The following is a 19,799-nucleotide window of genomic DNA, read 5'->3' as shown; positions in this document are numbered from 1 at the left end:
TACCTGCACGCGCTGGTGCCAACGGGCAAAAGGAGAAGCTCTTCGAGGGAAATCAGGCAGTTCAGTTTAGTGCACAAAAGAAGAACAAGTTCCGCGACTCAAGCGCAGCCTCCACAGTGGGCAGAAGCAGAGCGCGAGTACGGAAAAGGGTGCTGTTTGACACAGCGGGGAAAAGCAATGGGCTCCTGCAGGAGGGCGACCAGATCCTAGCTATGCTACTCACCGGTCCCCGATGCAAGCAGACCCAGGCTTCTCCGCGTCAGTTTCAGCAGCTGGCAGGTTCAGAAGAGCAGGGAACGCCTCGTCGTCGTGTTGAGTAAAAAGACGTCCCAATCGAAGAAACCCGCACAGTTTGTTACCACAGCAGGGCAACGGAGCGGCCGTGTGTATCTGAGCCAAATGTACACTACTCACTTCAGACCTGGGAACGCCAAGTGTACGAAGCATTTGAGAGTGACAAGGTCTCGAAATACTACACAACCTGGCGGCGGTTACAGAGCAAGACTCCCGTGTAAGCTGGTCAGTCAGCTGGATGGCCAAGAGACGCTTCCGAAGGCTTACTGGCATGAGATGGTGAAGATGCCGAGAATAGCTGTTCCTGCTATTCCAAGGGTCGAAGTACCAGTACAGGCCTTCTGGTTCGATCAAAGGTGAAAAGGGTTTCACAAGGTGACAGCAGTGCAGAGGAGAAGTCCTTCAGCGGGTCACCAGCGATTCCTCAGTCCAGCCTCTTGGTTGCAGGATACTTGGCTCCTGTATTCCTTCGTTCGTGAGAACTCAGGAGATCGACATGGTAGTGGTGTTTCCAGCCCCCTCTTATCCACGGTTCCCTTCGCGCCAAAACGGAGGGGACCCAATGGGAGATCCGCTCATCAACACTCACACCATTCGTGGACCAATCACGGACCACGGTGGTCCCAGGCATTCACACTACCCTAGACTCTCTGGCACCCAGGATGTGTATTGGGACCAGACATCCCAGCCCACATCCTGGAGGCACACACAAGACATGTAGAAGCCCGCGAAAGCATCCGTGTTTCGCGGGAAAGTACATGCCCAAATAAGGAAGGCCCCGGGTCGGCTCGACCTGGGGAAGGTGAAGGGAGCAAGACGGTCAGCAGACAGGACAAAGGAGGCTCGTGGTCTGGCCATTTTGGGAGCCAGGCCACCATTTTGGGTTAAGCGCGAGAAACGCGCTTAGAACGCCAAAAGGAGCTCAAAACACAAGAAACGATCGCTGCCACCATTCCTGTCCCTGAATCACTTGCACCGATCAGATACAATCCTAAACGAGTATCTAGGGCCTGTAGAAGGCTAGAGACCCAAGAGAGCTGTAACTTAGCTTACAGTGCCCTCTTGTGTCATGTTGCACGAAAGCCGACTGTGTCATGTTGCACTGACTGTCTTAAGGGCATGTCAGTTTCCCGATAAGAAAGGAGCGAAAGCCCAGAGGAGTGCGGCAGAAGGCTGCACTTCTCTGGCAAAGTCAAGAACAAGGTGAAAAACAACAGCAAAAAATTTAGGGGTTGCCACATGGAAGGAAAATTACCTACAATTACGAAATCTTTCCTAACAATGTTGTCGAGTGATTTCGCTGGGGTACGGCCTAGACTTGCGAGGGAGGGCATGCGTTTTCTCTGGGGTGCGGTCTGGGTATGCAAGGTTTTTCTGCACGATTTCGCAGGGGTACCACCTTGGATTGCAATGTTTTGTCATGCATTTTCTCTGGGGTGCTGGATGCTGGGCCAGGGATGGGGAGGAGACTTGCACCGTGTAAGTCCTTTCACTTGCTTTTTGGTGTGCGTGGGGGCATGCTGTGCAATTATTCTTGTGCGCTACGGCTCACGCAGGTTCCCTCGCCACGTGCTGCAATTGCGTCATTTCTGAGCCCGATTTGTGCCATTTCTGAGCCCGATTCCATAAATCAGGTCCTAAGAGTTCACCGCAGGGGCAGTTGTGTCAGGAAAGTAGGGTGGCAGGCTTCACCGCCCACTGCAATTCATGGGCAGGATGGATTTGTAAGAAGGTTAAAGACTAACCAAAATTCACAGTCCAATTTCACTTTCCAAGGGAGGGGTGGGTTGATATGTCTCTGAGACTGGGTGGGGAGCAGAGAAGAGGGGGGCAGCAGTGATGATTTAAGAGGGAGACTGGGTGTGGGTGGAAGAAGTGGGGGAGAGGAGTTGTATATAGAACGGGGGCGTGCCGCCGTTTGGGGAGGAAGAATTTGGGTCGGATGGAAGGTCGTGGGGTCTGGGGCAGTTGAGGGATGCAGGCAGGGAACTCTGGGCGTTCCCAGTCAATAGTCAGGTTCCCTTTGGCGCACACACACTCTAAGCAGGAAGCAAGTCTTTGCAGCCAGCCAGTCAGCGTTGGTTCCCAGTACGCCCAGCCCATCCTGCAGGATCCGGCCTCTGACATCACTCCTACGAGAGGGGACCTCCCAGGCCTCCCCTCCCTCTCGCGCTGAACTCCGCTTTCTACGGTGACTGCCTGTCTGCTGCTGAGTGTACGGGCCAGGCCAGCTGCGCCCGGCCTGCGCGTCAGTAGCAGCAAAGCCGGGGTGTGAGGAGGGAGGGAAACAACCCCAGGCCTTTCAGACCCCCGGCGGTGCACGCACCCCTCCTGAGCCTCTCCCTGCCCGGGTAAGTGAGTGCCGAGGTGGGGAGGCTGGGCAGGCGCGGGGGGCGAAGGCGCTGGACACGAGTTCCCTCAATGTTCGGGGCACAGGCTAGTCTTTGTTATCACGCTCGCTCCTAGCTCCAAAATGCAGACGTACCCCCCAGTCTAAAGACAAAGGGACATGCTCCCTCCTGGTATATATGCCCTACCCCCTCATCCCCCTTGACCCTTAACAAGTTAACGCACGTGCGTATGTGTGGGAAGTTCCTTCTTCGTGTTCTGTATAGCGCCTCACAATGCAGAATAGATGCCGTATAGCGCCTCACGACGCAGACTGGATGATGCTGCTTTTAAGTCCTGCATTGCCGACTACAGCGCGCTGTGTGCCAGGCAGGCGCAGTTATCCGTTCTACGTTTTTCTTTGCACTCTGGTTCTTACATCTGGGTACACTGTTCCAGTACACATTCCGGACTTCAACTCCCAGAATGCAAAGACAGGGGCAAGACCCGACACTGGACAATTTGAATAAACGCACCCGTGTCCTTGAGAGGGACGCACGGGCCATGGGCATGGCTCACAACAGTGCACTTTTGTATTTCCCGCTTGTGAGGGCTGCCGGAATGGGTGCTATTCTGAATTGTGTGTATTTATCTGGACGCTGAGTAAATGGTAGAGATTGTGCTACCATCAGGTACACCCTGTATAAACCCTTATTTTGTATCCTGCTGAAAAGGGCTCCCATAAATCAGGACACCGGCTTGAGTGTAATTGCTACAATGTAGTTGTGGACCAGCGAGGAAAATGTTAACTGTAGAGCCCGCAAATGGGTTGTATTTTCACTTTCTCGACTCAAGCACACCGTGTGATCCTGGACCAATCCTTACTTCTGTCTTTGTGTCCCAGTTCCTGTCAATCATATATTCAGGGTAAGCGGAATTCTGGGCTTTTGTGCCGAGTCTGTTTTGCTGCCCTTGTTTTCGCATGAAAGTTCTATACATGTAATAACTACACTTCTTTCCGTCGCACCTGGGACACCTTCATAGAGGGCCTTTCACCCCGTGCAGCTTTGATACGGAATAACAGCAGGCCCCCTGTGTAGGGAGCTGGGATGGGTGCCCAGGGGCATAGCTTTCATGGCAGGCACCTGTGAGGGAGTGTCCTTGGCAACGCCTTGATGTCTGGCAGGAAAGCCGATTGCTAGAAGAGACTTGCAAACGTGTGCTGTTGTCGTAACAAATCGAGACCCCCCGCCCACTGAATGCGAGCCATACTCCGCAGCACAGTCTCACCCTTGGCCAGTTTGGGCACATGACTAGTCTCCCAAAGGGGAGCGCACTGATTTTCTGCCAACCACTACCGCGTCCTCTCGTATCCTCAGCTTTGTCTACATATGTTTAGAAAGCAGAATGTATGTGGACCCCCCCCCCCCAAGAAGCCAAGTTTCAGGGCCGGGGTGGAGTAATGACGGGACCCATCGCACACTGTCCAGATGGGATCAGGAGGCGGCAGTGTGTGGAGCTCTTCCCGGGGTAGCTTGTGGGTCACCGCTACCAGGGCCAGCTCAGCTGAGAGATTGTATCCATCAGCTGTGATTTTTTTTTTTTTTTTTTTGGATTTTTTTTTGGATACCAGGCCTGAGCCTCATTACTCCATCTTCTCGGGTTGAGTGTGTAGTCGAGGGTTTGGTTTCTTTGTGGTCTGTGTGGACTTGTCACAGTAGGGCCAGTTACACGGCGTCTTCGCCGTGATGGGCCGCGGGTAGCGGAGGCCCCTCCTTGGGAAAGATGGGGCGCTCTTGGATCCTCACAACGACCACCGGCCTCGAACAGGCACGCGGCACCCCCTCTCCCAATACGTCCAGCTGTGGAGGGGTCTGCACATCCTGCCATGTATATGGCGTGGGTCTAACCTGGTCATTAGGCTGAGTAGTGTGGGCTCCCCCCCTGGTCTTGTACCTAAAACCTGTCACCTGAGATAATGAAATGATATTCCAGGCGTTTTTTGCTTTGTGGAAAAATTGTGGCCGTAGGCCTTTTTATTTTCTACAGAAAATAATGCCATACAATAAACATGACAGCCACACATCCTTATCAATCGCTTTTGGGTATCACGTGTCCAGTGGTTATGGATGACGAGCCTTCCCTTAGGCTAATTTTCGTTGCCCTGTGGCATCCCTTCCTGGACACGTGCCGCTGCCTACGACTTTTTCTTCTTCTACCATGTACCGATGAAGAGTACTTGGCGTTCTTGCTCTCATTCCTTCTTCTCTTGCCGGGTGAGTTGGGTGGTAACGCTTCCTTATCCCTTTTTCCCAGGTCGGGGGGGGGGGGGGGGGGGGGCTACCCGAGTGAGGTGAGCTCCGGACCTGTTTGTGACTCCTTGGGGTTTTACGGGGGTATTTATCCACCGCTGTAGCCTTTGATGTGTTGCTGGGGGCCGGGCTTCTTCCTGCCTCCCCCTACTGTTTCCTTCGCACCTTTTGGTGCGTTCCCCTGGCAACGTCGAGGGTGGGGGCGCCGCTTTGTCTGCCCCTCCCTCTTTGTTTCCCGCGTTCGTTTCCCCCACCCTGCGCCTAACCCCCCAGGCCCTCCATCGTGTCATACTCTGTATGCCACGGGGCCTGGGGCACTCCAGGGGCTTTCCTGCATGGGGCCCAGGAATGCGGCAGATGACGGAGGCCGGCCGCCTTTGCCAGGCTATACCAGATTTCCATGCGCAAACAGCTTTCCGAAAATACTTTTCCGATAGCCTCTTCAAGCCCTGACCTCTTTTGAAGTTTCTTTTTATTCTATTCATTGGTTTAAGTAAACATTTTATCGCACATTAGCCTCTACCTAGCCCATTACATAGTAGCCTCCACCTAAGACATCTAAACATACGCCACATTACACATCTACACCGTAAACCCCACCCCATATGTTGTTCCTTGTATCAACTTTTAACCACAAAATAATATCCGATTCGGCCACTTGGCATGAAATGACTCGAGTGACTACTTCGGGCTACCCCCCTTTCATAAATCGTTCCCAATCGCCAGTCCCGAGGCACAGCATTTGATGATGATATTTATATAGCGCCTTTATCCAAAGCGCTTTACAGAGCACATATTTACACACTATATCAGCCATTCCTACTCATTTATCGACCTTGGAAGAATGAATGGCTGAGTTGGCCTTGCCGGGATTCGAACCTGTAGATCGCAGCAGTGAGCGCTCAACCCGCTGAGCTATTTTACCGGATATGGACATCTGAACGGCACTGGTTTTCTCTCTGCATATGCAGACAGGCCCACACTCCAACGTTCAATTACACGCCTTCATAATTGATAGATAGCAATTCCATACCAAGCACCCTAGAGTTGGTGCCACAGTAAAACGCAATTAAATTAAGCATCTTTGCCATTTAAAATTTGGGAATTCCTAATATTTTTTTATTTTTTCTATTTTTTCTTTTACTGCTACCGCCATAACTGGAGACATTTTTTTGAACAGGTAGCAACTAGCAGATGTAATTAGTTAAGATTTTTGGAAACCGCATTCTCCTAAACTTTCCTCTTATCTAGACATGTACAGCAATTAACATCCTCGTAATTCGTCCACCCTAAATCCTATCCTTTGCAGCTGTTTTATGCAATAGCAGCCCAAATGCACTTACTGTAACTAGCGCCCTCATACCCAAGGGTTTGGGCGCTACTATAAATGCTAAATACATAAGCCCACTTTGGGTTCTAGCTGGGCTTTTGGTTGTTGCCCCTGAGCTTCTATCCAGAACTCCAACCAAAAGACCTGGGGCTAAATCCCACTTACCCACGCCTTACCATGGCCTGTGTTGACGGCCAACGCAGATGTTGCTGCATTAGGCGGCAGCTTACTTTTTAGTGGTGAACGTTAATTTAAATATGCATAACCACGCCATAGACCATGCCCTATCGACTACTAATCGATCTGTGTGTGATATGCTCGATGGGGATTTTCGGCAGTGTCTGCCAGTACTAACTTAAGCAAAATGAAAAGGTGATGGCTAGAGTTTTGAATAAATCATAACCACTGGCACGGCTCTGGGCAACCTCCATCGTTTTTCAGCCTGCCAAGCTGTTACAAAAGGGGCAAAAACCATATGCAAATCAGGCTTGGTCCTACTCCAAAAGGGACAGTCCAGCCCGAACTGCTAGGGTACATCCCTTCTGCACAAGACCTGCCAGCCATCACCTCTTTTGTTTTGCTATTGTCACCCCGAGTGGGACGGGTATGCCCAGACGTGGGTCCCGTGCCTGCTGGGCCTAGAGACCCAAGCTACTCCTCACTGATGACATCCAACAAGGCTGCAACATGTCTGGGGATGCTTGTGGTTTCGTGCAGAAGGGATCTGACCTAGCAGTTCGGTCTGGACTACTCCTTTAGGGGTGGGACCAAGCCCGATTTGCATATGGTCTTTCCCCTTTTGTAATGGCTGTGCAGGCGAAGAACAATGGTCTGGAGGGCTGCCCACAGCAATGCCAGAGGTTAAGATTTATTCTAAACGTTCCAGCCATCACCTCATTTGTTTTGCTATTGCCGGTACTAACTGAAACGTTTAAGCAACAGTGAAGCTGCTTTTTGCTCGACAATATTCTTGGAAACAGATCCACAGTGCACTGCAGCATCATAAAGGTTCGCGCACTATGCCCTGAGGAAGGCTGCACTGTAAATCCATGGCCCACTTAGCCGAAACTTAAGCTTCCGTTGGCATCAGATAGTTTCCATGTATTGCTGTTAAAAGCATGGATTGAATTAGCCGATGAACGCAGAGCCAAATTAATTGTGCATGTATTTGAGTCCTGTCAACAACAAAACAGACCTTTTTTGTGTATTTTTCACACTTGCTGATATTGTTCGGACATTTTGGCTTTTACATGAATGTCTATCTGTGTGTTATTTGTGTAATGTTTGTGAGTGGTAAATTAAGTTCTACTGATTGATACGTGTGGTGCTATATATTTTTGTGTGGCTCGATACATTTTCAATTTGAGATCTTTTTCATGTGACTCACGATTGTGTATAAATCACTTGCATACATTATATGTTTAAAGAAAATACACCTTCTCTATGAAAGTTTGTGCAAAAATGTATTTAATAATTAGTGTTCAATTTCTGCAAACACATATACAGAGGCTTCGCTTTTTGATGTAATTTTCACAACTGCTACCTGGATGGTAACAAGGCCAAGCTCCAGCCATATATATTATATTTTTTGTGAATTTGGTGTGTATACTGCTTGGCCTGTCTTTTAAATGAATTCCCACATGGGGTTCTGTGCGCTTAGTTTCTGTACCCACTCGGGGTCAATTGCCCAATGTTCTGACCATGTCCCAGTGCATTCCATCAAGAATTGTCACATTGATTAATAATTGAGCAACTTTGTCATGCTTTGCAAACTTTGATCTGTTGCATTTGCTCATGTGTGTGCTTTATCAGAGCATTTGTACTCCGTTCCAAAATGGCTAACACCATACCCATGAATGTAGGTACTATGTTGTGGGCACTCCCTTCTTATCTATCAGAGCACTGCTTTCTAAATAGCTGGATACTGCCAAAAGCTTGCATACTCCTATGTTTATTGGGGTATTTACTGAGCGCAGACCTAGCTTTGGGAAGCAAGGAGCACTTTGCAAATCATAGGTGGAAGGATACGATGAGGGAAGTGTAGATACACGGGAGCGGGAACTCTTACCTAATTTAACAAAGAATGGAGCTTATTTCAGTGGTAACGTCGCCAGGGGCTTGAAGTATACTTTAATACGGCTGCCCTCGGTCCCAGTCTAAGCGGCTGAGCGGTCACTAAAAGGCAGATCTGGAGCACAAAGAGTTAAACCAGTGGCGTGAAAAGAGGACACAATATGCCATGACCCAGTGTGTGTAGGAGCCCATCTAAGCATCTTTTCAAGTCCTAAGGGATCGTATGGAACCTCTCTAAAGTGTAAGATAACTTTTGGACACCCTTTTCTTCATTATTTTACAGCCGGGGCCTCACTGACTTCCTATAGGAATTAGGATCTATACGTCCTGCAGGCGGTGTATTTGTTTTCTGAATCCACAATGTGTTGTGGCCCTAGTGGCGGATGCTCTACAGCAGGGGTCTCAAAGCTGCGGCTCTCCAGATGTTTTGGACTACAAATCCCATGATCCTTCACCATTGACTATGATAGTTAGAGCTGATGGGAGTTGCAATTGAAAACACCTGGAGATCATGAAGGTTGCAGACCCCATACAGAAACAGATGGATGGAGTTCTGTTCAGTGTGTCTTGGGAGACACTATGTCCCTTTCCTGACCATGATTTTTATTTTATTTATTAATTATTTTATTTTTTTTGCAGTAATTTTTACAGACGAAATTACTACGTAAAAAAACTCCGACTTTTTCTGTGCTGTCATTTTGGGGGGTTCCCTCACAAAGCTCCCCTCTATATTTAGATTAGTTTTTCATAGTAATTTTGTCCACATTACTGCAACAAAAAAAAATCATGTCAAAAATCCAACACGATACCCCCTGGGAATACCACCTAGAATGGAAACCGTTTTAGTTGAAAGTGGTATGCTTCTGTGTTTTTTTTAATTTAGGGGTCCTGTTACTCCAAGAGACATGGGGGGGGTAGCGGATGAATCTAGGCATGTTAAGTAGCCAGTCAAGTGCCTAACAGGTAGGCCTTACAAGCTTTTTGAAGGAGGAGAGGCCGCACAACACTTGGGTTTGAGAGTACAAAGTGAGCAAGGGGAATACTGTAACCTTACTGTGTTTCCTCTGTGCTTATTTCATCCACATTGAGGTGGGTTTTATCAATTTGGGATAGCCAGATCTGAAGTGACGCCTTGGAAAATAATGTGTGGTCATAGACCTCAAAGTATTTCAGACCCTATTGGCCAAAGGCCTTGAACAGGAGTCCTAGTTTTGAACTGAAACCTTTTCCTTAGCAGAAAACCACCAATGGAATTCTTATGGAGCTGGTTGAATGTTCTTGGTTGAGGCAAAGTCTGGCTGCCAGATTCCAAATCCTCTGTATTTTCTGATCTCTTTTTAAGCCGCTCCGGTGGAAACAATATTAGAATAGCCTAATCGGGACCGCTTCCTATAATATTGTGACAGCCATAATGATTTTAAATAACCATCTTTAGTTAGGTGCTTTATAGAGTCGGGTCGTGTTTTAAGCTCTTTTTGATCTGCGGAATCAGTCTAATTGAAATGGACATTTCAGAACACAACACCAGATGCCTCACAGCCATCCACAACCTGGTGCTAAACTCCTCCAAGACAGTCTCTCTTCCTCCGATCCTAACTCTGCTGTCCCATTCTCCATCTCCTTCCAACATGACCTCCTTGCTCCATTACCGAAAGGCATGCCAGTGGTCCAGATGTATTCAAAACCTTCCACCAATAACTGTTTTGGTTACCATTAGCTAAGGCTTGTGGTTCTCTGACACAACCTAAGATGTCAGCAGTTCCTCATGCCTATTGCCACAGTTGCCGGAATTTACTTTCTAAATATTAGGTAAAATCTTCCAACCTCATCCACCACTCAACCAACATTCTAATGTTTAGCCCAGTGCTTAGCAAACTGGACTAGTGCTCAAGCCTGCTTGCTCTCCCCCTCTATTCCTTCTTGCCCCTAAGCAAACTACTCGATTCCTCTTCAATCTACCAAGTGCTTCTCCAATCACTGGCCACTGTGGCGCATCAGAGGACATTTTGTACTCCTTTTATTTTTGTAAAGATTATAATTTTTTTAATAGATTTAAAAAAACATTTTTTATAGAAATTATGAGAATGCCAATCTCATAGCTAAAGGGTATGCCCTACCTATATATCTACATATATAAAGAAACTAAAGGTGCTTGTCAGATGTCAGGAAGTCCAAAGTAAATATGTCCTCTGGCCAAATTAACTCCGCCGGACCCTACCACTAATTATAACTAAAGTAAACGGGCTAAAATAATGTCTCTTCTTCTCCTGGTCTTCACTTTGCATAGTGTTATTATGTACAGGTTCCTTCTTGGCACATAGGTTGTAGCGTAATCTACTTTGACAGTAGTTTTTCAAAACAAATCTTGGGGTTTGTGCTTTCTGTGACCCTATTTTGCAATACTTTTCCTTCCAATAGTTCCTCACACTCTTGTCATCACTTATATTCTTCCCGCTCTATTTGCTCAGGTTTTCCTAGATTATGGTTGCATTGATTCCCTTTTTGGCTTCTCTTGTCAAAGATTCTCCCTCTGAGGATGTCCGTCTTTTTACCTTGTTCACTAGTGAGCTTTGTTGCTTTTATCATGCTGTGTTTTAGGGTTGTATTTTCTTGTGGCTTCAATTTTGAATACATAGGGGGATTGCCCTTCCACCCAGTGTTTTAGTTTACAGTCTCTGTTTGCTCCCCACCTGGGCTGTTCAAAACTCTTATATATTACTCATATCCTTTTAACTAGTTTCGTCAATGCTTTTTCGTCCTCAAGACTGGGACGAGTTTCTCTCTTCAAGTGACATGGTCTACCTCTACCGGGTTGTTCATGATTTGCTTTCTCGACTTTTTATAGTTTCAATCATTCTTCTTTACATTTACTCTTTTATCCTTAGCACCGGGGCTTAGCACCGGGCAAGTTTTCTCCCGCATATGATTCCCCGATGGCCTCCCGCTATTTCCAATTCTCCTGGTACCTCTCGTTCTATGGGGGAAGGTTTCATGGCTCGGCTGTAGCTTGGATACTGCCCTGCACTCCTCTCGCTGCTTAGATATTCATTCTCGTTTTTTTGTCGGGTGTCTGCTGTCGCCAGATCCTTGCGATCGGGAGTTGTTCTGGCTTTCTGTCTCGGCACCATTCTTTGGGCATCCTGCCTACAACTCTGCACGCGTGTTCGCACTACTACCAGGTTACCAGGTGGTACAACTTTTTCTTCCTGCTCATACCGCTTTCCTTGCAGTTGTACACGCTGAGCCTCTGTCTTCTCACACTGGGTTTCTCCGACTCTTTGAAAGTCGCAGGCTCTGTAATTTGCCTCGACTCCACATCCACAAGGCGTGTTGAGGTCAGGGGGCTTACCCTGTGCATAGGACTCTCCTTCCCTCCTTCTGCTCTCACTCCTTGCAGTTAAATACAGGTCTCTGCTTAAAGAGACATTTTCCTTTTCTCCAAATAATTCTATTTACATTGCCTTCAGCCAAGCATAAAGTTGCCACACTATTCTTCACTGAAGACAGCCCTGCCTATGCGGCTATGGTATTTGACTTGGGGAGGTCCTCATAGGAACGGGAGTCCTTGTCCCCAAAGGGGGAGTCTAGTCCGGTGAAGTCTCACTTGCCTGGACCCCTAGGGAGGGTCTTGCTAAGCGAGCTCACCTCACGGGGGAGTCTTCCCCCTTGGGGAGAAGGATGAATACCTGTGATTCATCACACCACTCTCGCCATGCTGGATGGCTCTCCTTGCAAAATTGCGCTTTGAATTCCTTCTCATCTACGAAGCCAATTGCGGCCTCACCCCCTTCCCTTCTCCCTTGCTGACTGCATCTCTCTAAATCTCTGCAATCCTCTTTGCTCCTCATCCTTTCCATCCCTTCGCGCCTCTTGTGAATGCTTTCACTTGCAGCTGGTCCTCACTACTTGCCTCCCTCTACTGGAACACCCTCCCTGTACATTAAAACTACTCCGTCAGTGGAACGGTTTCAAACCAGACTAAAGCTTCACTAACAAAGGGGTGTTCCAAATTGCCTTATTGTATCCCACCAATTGACCCCAGTCTTCCATCATGATGCATCATGTAGTACGTGAAGTCATTGGACTATTTTTAAAAAACATTTTTTTTACCCAATTTATGTTTGTCCTTTGTCCACGGTATATGTTCCAGCCCATCTGTTCCCTCATTGTTAAGGCACCATACCAAGGGATTAAAAAAAGAGTCCTAGGCGCCCCTCTGTGAGAACAAACATGGCTAAATGACCTGTTCTTTGGGAAGGTACCCACTCGAGAGTCAGCAGCCACACTTCAGCTCACTGTACCATTTCACAGAGGAGAAATGTCCATTTGCATATGAGTCTTTGTCCCGCTCACATGGGCAGTCCAGCACCAAAATGCTATGGCAATTCTCTTCTGAAAGAGAACCAACAGCAACCCCAGACACGTGTTTCAGCCTAGTTGGGCCTCATCAGTGAGGTGGAGCTGTGCCTCTCTGAGCACAATGTTGAAAGGGGTCCACGTTTGGATGACCCTGGGGAAAGTAGGGTGACTAGACCTAAGGCCCTTAAACAATCAAAAAATAGTCATAGGCTCCCCTCTGCGAGAACGAACACGGCTAAATTACATGTTCTTTGGGAAGGCACTCACTTGAGAGAGCACAGCCACACTTTAGCTCACTGTACCTTTCACGAACAGGCCATTTAGCCGTGTTTATGACTATTTTTTTTGATTGAATACCTAAGGATTACTTTTGTTTTCTGTACTGCTTCCTTTATGCATAATTTCTGTTCGAAATGACATCCCCAATGTTCAGTAAATTGAATATTCTGCCAAATTCCTGAGTCCCTGCTATGTGGCTGGGGTACCTCCTAATAGCTTCTGTGGGCAAACGACTGTCGCAGCAAAATGACTGTTTCAACCTCAAAGATATAAATACTTGATAACCACTCACCATCCGCTTTCTGCCCCTCCCTGCCCAAAACACCCTCCTGGGATCTCTTTGAGCTAGCTTTTTGAAGCCTTACCATCAAACTTTCGGCTCTAAGTGCCTGCCAGTGTTTTTCCAGGAATCTTCTGAGAGTTAATGCACTACTGGTGTAATACAAATATTTTAACCAGGTCTGCCTTCAGCCACTCAATGTCCTTCACTGAAGTCCTGTCAAAAACAAGCACCGGCAAAGCAAATAGTTTTGGCTTGTCTATCAGTATTAGGCATTTGCTGCTATTATATACCTGGGTTCTTAAACCATTTAGCGGCAGCTACCATTGATGGCCAGTTAATATCACAACAGCAGTGCCTGGCAAGTGCCTGTCCCGTGCCTACAAGAAAGACAAAATGGTTGGCATTGCCAATGCTTGTCTTCTCCATGGGGAATTAACTGGGCCGTTTTTCAAATCACTGGACACTCGGGGCCTTAATCTTTCACCGCCTTCCATCCTTCATGAGAATTGTACAAGCACTTTGGTGAAGGAGGATGGAATGCCAGTCTGGCTGTGGGTTTAGGTTTTTTTTTTTTCTGTGTGGGAATTTCAAATCGTTCTATTATAAGTTGCCAAAGAGTATGGTGAGTGAATAAGGCAGCAGATGAACGGCTCAAAGGAATTTGGAGAAGGGGGCACTGGAAAAATAGTTCTTTTAAAGATTTTTGGGGAAAGGTGTGGTTTATTTTCTCATAGGGCAGTTTTGGCCAATGCTTGGGGCCCATGCGTGATGAGCACCAGTGGCGCAAAACCATTGAGCCAGTCGGGCTCCAGCCCTCCACAAGCCCCCCCGCCCCACACGAAATGTTGGGCTATTTTGACTTGACTTCGCCAGACAGAACAGGACCAGGGACATCGTTGTGGGTTGCTACCCCTAAAACCTTTTTCTTTTTTCTTAAACGATTTTTTAAAAATGAATTGTATTTAATTGAAGCTCCTGGGGTGTGGCCAGCGCCATGTAACACTTTGTTTCTGTAGTGGCTGACCTGGTTGTTTAGGCTTTTTTTTTTTTTTTTTTTAGGCTTTTTTTTTTTTTTTTTTCCTTTTTTTTTTTTAAACTTAAACGGAGTAACACTGAGCAGTGACCCTAAATATGAAAGAATAGGAATAACCAATAATATGTCTTTCTGGAATTCTATACAATAATTGCTAGACTCATTAAAGGTTTATTTTAGGCACGCTTCAGGGGGTGAGTCACTGATTTAGTCTGTTAAACACCTTGCATTCACAAAAACTTCCAAAACGCGTTTAGTATAAAATAAGCATCCTTTTTGGACCATGTATTTTGCTTTTCGGAGGTCGCAGTTATAGCATTTTGTTTCTGCTGTTATCTCTGTTACGATCATCACAAGACATTCCATCTCGGTGTCCTTGGTCACTTTGCAAAATCCTTGTGCCTAAAAGCTTGTGTACAGTGTAGAAATGTTTGACCATAGCACATAAAGTGGCTCTTGATTTTATTGTGCCACAATTAAAGCTGTGTTGTAATGTGTTTATCTTTCCTATCTCCATGGCCTGCTGTTCAGGATGTTTGTTTGCACGTATAAGGTAGCAAGTGCCCAGAGTACTGGATGCTGTGTGAGTGCACTGCTTTCCCTCCGCTACTCTAAATTCTTCAATACACAGTTATGAACCCTCCCAATGGTATGTATTTTGCCAACCTCTGAAGCGTGTAAACTAGATCCACGCAGGCTTGGCATGTGGCTAACTTTGCACCAGGCCTGCAGATTAACTGGCCTGCTGTTAAATCTCTGTTACCAGTTTAATGGTATCAACTACAGAGTGTAATTTGCTTTCTGTTTTTAAAATTCAGACATGTAATTTCTCATTTTACTATAGCCGGTAAAATAGCTCTAGCCGGCAAGATAGCTCAGTGGGCTGAGAGCTTGCTGCTGCAATGTGTGTATGATATGCAGGTTTGAATTCCGGCGCGGCCAACTCAGTCTTTCATCCTTTTGAGGTTGATAAATGAGCATCAGCACAGGTTGGCTGATATTGTATGTATATTTTTTCTATATAACCTAAAGCGCTTAAGCATAAGTGCCAAATAATACATCATTATCATTTGGCCTTGGACGTCTGTTTGCATTTACAGTAATTTAGTAATATAAGCCTATACAAACTGATATTAACGATACATATGGTGATCCATTCTTGTATGCAATGTATATCACATTATTGATATCGTAACCATATTGTTCTTAGGAACAATGCTATGTGATGCCACTTCCAGTTTTATCAAAAGGTGAAAGGTTGTGTTCCATTGTATCCCGTGATGTCACTTCGGGTGGGGTCAAATGACATAATTTCCTGCGATGTCATCAGAGGTCAAGGGTCGTGTGATGTCACTTCTGCTGCTCCTGGCATTTTGGTGAAATGTCCTCCCAGAACAGGACAAACCTTGAAGGTGCTTGGGTTTCCCTGTTAACAAAGGCTCTGCAATTACAAAAAATTTCACTGTCAGCATCTGCATTCATATGCATACATTTTAGGCAATTGAAATGGTGATGTGTTGTTAGCACTGCATGCCATGGGAGTGAGTGGATGGGTAGGGGGGGACAGGGCAGCACTCATTCTCATGGCAATCCGTAAGTGGCTGCTTTCGGAGGTAAAGGGCAGAGTTTGCTGCTTTAATCACTGAAACTTCACCAGAATCGTTTCATTGGAATGTGTAAAGAAGTTAGATGCCCCAATACAAGTAAATTTGCCACTCCCCCACATTCTCTAAAGTTAGCGCCTACCCCACCATTAGCCCCCCCCCCCCAACATTTCAACTTAGATGCACCCCTGGAAGAGGCTGATGTGCATACTTGTATTGGCAGGGAAGTGAGGAGGGAGGCCTTTCCTGAAACTGGCAACAATACAGATTTACTGTGTGTGTGCAGAATAAAACAAAATTGCTTGCACAGACAGTGAAACTTTAAAGCTGCTACTTTCAAGACATCCATCGCCCCTCTGCCTCAGCAAAATGAAATGCTCAAGTCGCCCCCATCCCCCCGGAGGCAAGCTAACATATAACCACATTATGTGTACTTTGACACCCGAGGGTACGCACTTTCTTTTTCTTCAGCATAAGTGTTATGTGGCTAGAATAGAATGTTGGTACATTCAGTCTAGTCACTTAGAACTGTAGCATAACCTTGTATATTAACTTTTTTTTAATGGGCATCTTTGACAAAGTAGGAATGGCATCTGTTATTACATGGCTACACAGGCATTTTGGTGCAGCCACTCTAGTCATGTACCACTGTGGCATGACCTTACATGTACAAGTGTTATGTGTACAATCTTGTCCATGGCATATATAAATTCTCAAAGCAATCATGTGTACTTTAAATCCAATGACATTTGCATTCTTACTGGCATATATTGCGCTTTAAAATGTACCAATTGTTACTTGGTCCCCATACCAGACGAGAACCGAGGGGGTGGAGCCTTCAAGTTAGCCCCACACAGTTTAAGTGGCCCTCCCATTACTAGTTGGTGCCCCCCAGCCCCTTCAAATGTTGTTTTTGTTGCACCCCTGATGAGCACTTTAGTCCGCCGGGACTCCGTCTGATCTTCTGAGGTGGCCATTTCTTAGGATTCAAGAGTATCGATTACTTAGCCCAGGTATTTTGGGGAATTGCCCTTCCCTAGCAGGTACAGTAGAGATGGCGACTGAGGCTGGACTGTGCCCCTGCTGGATGCCAGCAGCTTTGGCCTTGTTTGCATGCCTCCGGCTCTGAGTGCTGCATGGGTTTCCGCATCCTAAGTTTCGCTGGAAACTGGGGGATTTGTCACATGACACCCATAGCTAGCGGTGCCCTAGCCGCACTCTTGCTGCTCAGAAGCAGCTCATGAGATCTGCTCCTCTGGTCCATTCGAGGCCAGTATATTCGCCTTTTCAAATTGCACCTTTTTGGCCACTTCATTTATTTTATTTAGATGTGTAGAGCGCACTGAAACCCAAAGACATGGTGGCACTGTATCAGAGCTTAAGAAGGCTTGATTAAGGGTTACAAAGAAGCCGCCCTATGAAAGACTTGGTACAATGCAGAGTACAATGTTACATATGTTGTGGCTAATGGTTTCCGAGATGTGCATAAGACAGTAATGTAAATGTTGTGAGCCTTCGGGTGGGGCGGGGGGGGGGACCACTTATCCTCTTAATGCAGAGGAAGCAAAAGGAGTGAACGGCTGAGGTATTCAAAGGGCCCCCAGCAGTGCAGTTAGGAAGGTCATTTTGCACAACATTAGCAGGTCTGTCACTTGAGCAGGAGCCATAGCACCAGGACCATCGACACGTATCGAGAGTAGGTCACTTACGTTTCCCTTCCTAACGGGTATCCCGTCTCTCCATGACCGTCCAAATCTACCCTTAATAGTCTACGCTCCTAACCGCACGTCTGTTTCATACCCTACTTCTGTTCAGTCAGTGCCCCATTGCTTCGCGCTGTATGACACCCAGCAAATGCTGCAAGGGGAGTGGGCGGGAGGAAGGCGAGTCCGTCGTCTTCCGCTCATGCTCCTTGTGTGACTAACATCCGGCGTCTAGCCGCGTGGTCTCCTCTTTGTTCCCTGTGCTCTGCTCAGTGCAGCAGTTGGGAGTGGCCCTCGCATCAGGGCGGTGTGTGGGGGCGCGGTGGCGGTGCCCACTGTAATATGAGCGGGTTCTGTCAAGCCTCCCAGCATTATCTCGTGCTTGTTTCGAGCTGAGCGTTTCTGTCGGCTCTCGCTAGCCGTACCGCAGGATGCTCAGCTGTCAGTAGGACAAGGGTCTTCTAAAAGGTGATATTTGGGCTAAAATCCACACTGTAGTAAAAGCCCTTTTATAAAAAAAAAAAAGAAAAACGTCACTGGCTCCTCCAAGACATATGCGCGTTTCACACGTATGCCGTAATTTTTCCGGAGACGCTGGAATTTTAAGCATTCCTCCAGTTTTCTGGAAAAGTCCCTTGAATCTCAGGAATGTTGACATTTTTTTCTGGGTCCTGTCATATTCTCTACCTGATTGTCTGCCGCCGGTAGCCAATCGGCTGGAGAAGTGGGCGGGACCCGGAAACGGCGCAAAATGTTCGTGCCCACTGCCTGCACCACTATGAGGCCGCTGCTGGCGGCGGGCATTCACTGACTTTTTTTTTTCTCCCTCAATGCGACCCCCCCACGCCCCTCCCTCACCTCCATAATAATAGTGCTTTCAATCCATGTCATTGGATTGAAAGCAGTATTATTACAGCGGCTGTTCCACATTCATTTTGCTTACTATAGCATTGAATGAATGATTTTCAATGCTATGGTATGCAAACTGAAGGCTACAACAACCAAGCTTACCTTCTTGACAGGTGGACGGGGCGTGTGGGCGGAGCTGTGTGCAAATGGGCGGAGTCTTGTGTGGCTGTGGGCGGGGTATAAATCAGGAATTTTGATTTTCAAATGTAAGCAGGTATGGTATGCCTGGAATGGTAATTGTCGTCCAATCGTGCATTTAAAATAATTTCCCCTGCTGATGCACCTGACTGCTCTGCCACGCACTGGTCACCCCCTGAACTCGGACTCAGGCTTCTGCATGTCCAGTTGCCCACGCACTGACTCCGTGCTTGCCAGGATTTAAGGGTCTGTATCTGCAACCTTACAGTCCCTTATCTCTGCACGTATGAGCCACCTGCTGGCTGCACTTGTGAGTCAACTGTGCTCCCCACTCTGCACTTGCGCGATCTGAATGACACAAGGCATAGTAAATTCATTATTTTGTCCTCCCTTGTTTCCTCCGTCTTGTCGCGCCTAGAAACACTTGTGTACAGGCGCATTATAAATGCCACATTATATCATGTAAGCGGAGGAATCGACATAGACCCTGAATGAACAGGAGCTAAAGGAAGCTGCTGGGTGTTGGTTGGGCATAACCCAGCGAGCAGGAGCTACCCCTGGCGACTATGGAGCCAATCCATAACGTTCCACAAACGTAACTTCCGCCAGAGATGCAAACTATAGCATTTTTGTTTAGTGGTTCTGGCCAGTTGGGCTTTAAATGCGTTCAGGATGCGTCCTCGTGGTTCTTTATACACGTTCACAAACGCACAGATGTGAATATGGCATTTATAATGCGCCTATGCACAAGTGTTTCGGAGTGAATGTAACCTGTGTTTTGGCGTGGCACCAGTCAGCCGTTGGAGCTGAAATTTGCACCTGCTAGCAGCTGCTGTCAAGCTAACCAGGCGCCCCAATGCTTTCCCTAGAAGCTAAATGGCCCCCAGCAATTTCGATCTCTTGGGTGGATTTGGCACGCTCTATTGGAGCATGAAGTCTGTCAAGCATCACCCAAATGAAGGGGTACCTAGAAGTCAACCTGCCCTATTAGTGGCATGACATAGTGTGCCTGCCCTGGCTTTTAGGAGCCCATCGGTTTGCACGCCTGGTAATCGTTCTTTAGAGCAATGCATGAGCTAAAAAAAAGCCAAAGGCCTCACTGGGCGCAGCCATGCTTCTGCGCGTTTGTGGAACCCTGAGTGACATTGAAGGAG

The 19,799-nt window shown here is 47.2% G+C and overlaps 1 protein-coding gene across 2 annotated transcripts in view; it reads left to right on the top strand.

The window, feature by feature from the left end:
* Positions 1-2,422: 2,422 nt before the first annotated feature.
* CD276 (CD276 molecule) overlaps positions 2,423-19,799 on the top strand; it is a 271,504-nt gene continuing 254,127 nt past the window's right edge. For both annotated transcript variants that reach the window (XM_069624602.1, XM_069624600.1), the window contains exon 1: positions 2,423-2,645. The gene's annotated coding sequence lies outside the window, so the exon portion shown is untranslated. The remainder of the gene's footprint in view (positions 2,646-19,799) is intronic.

The sequence above is a fragment of the Ambystoma mexicanum genome, chromosome 11 (assembly GCF_040938575.1).
Source record: "Ambystoma mexicanum isolate Mex_15411 chromosome 11, UKY_AmexF1_1, whole genome shotgun sequence".
NCBI lineage: Eukaryota > Metazoa > Chordata > Amphibia > Caudata > Ambystomatidae > Ambystoma > Ambystoma mexicanum.
The sequence above is the reverse complement of the archived record's forward strand: the minus strand, read 5'-3'. Positions and strand labels throughout refer to the sequence as shown.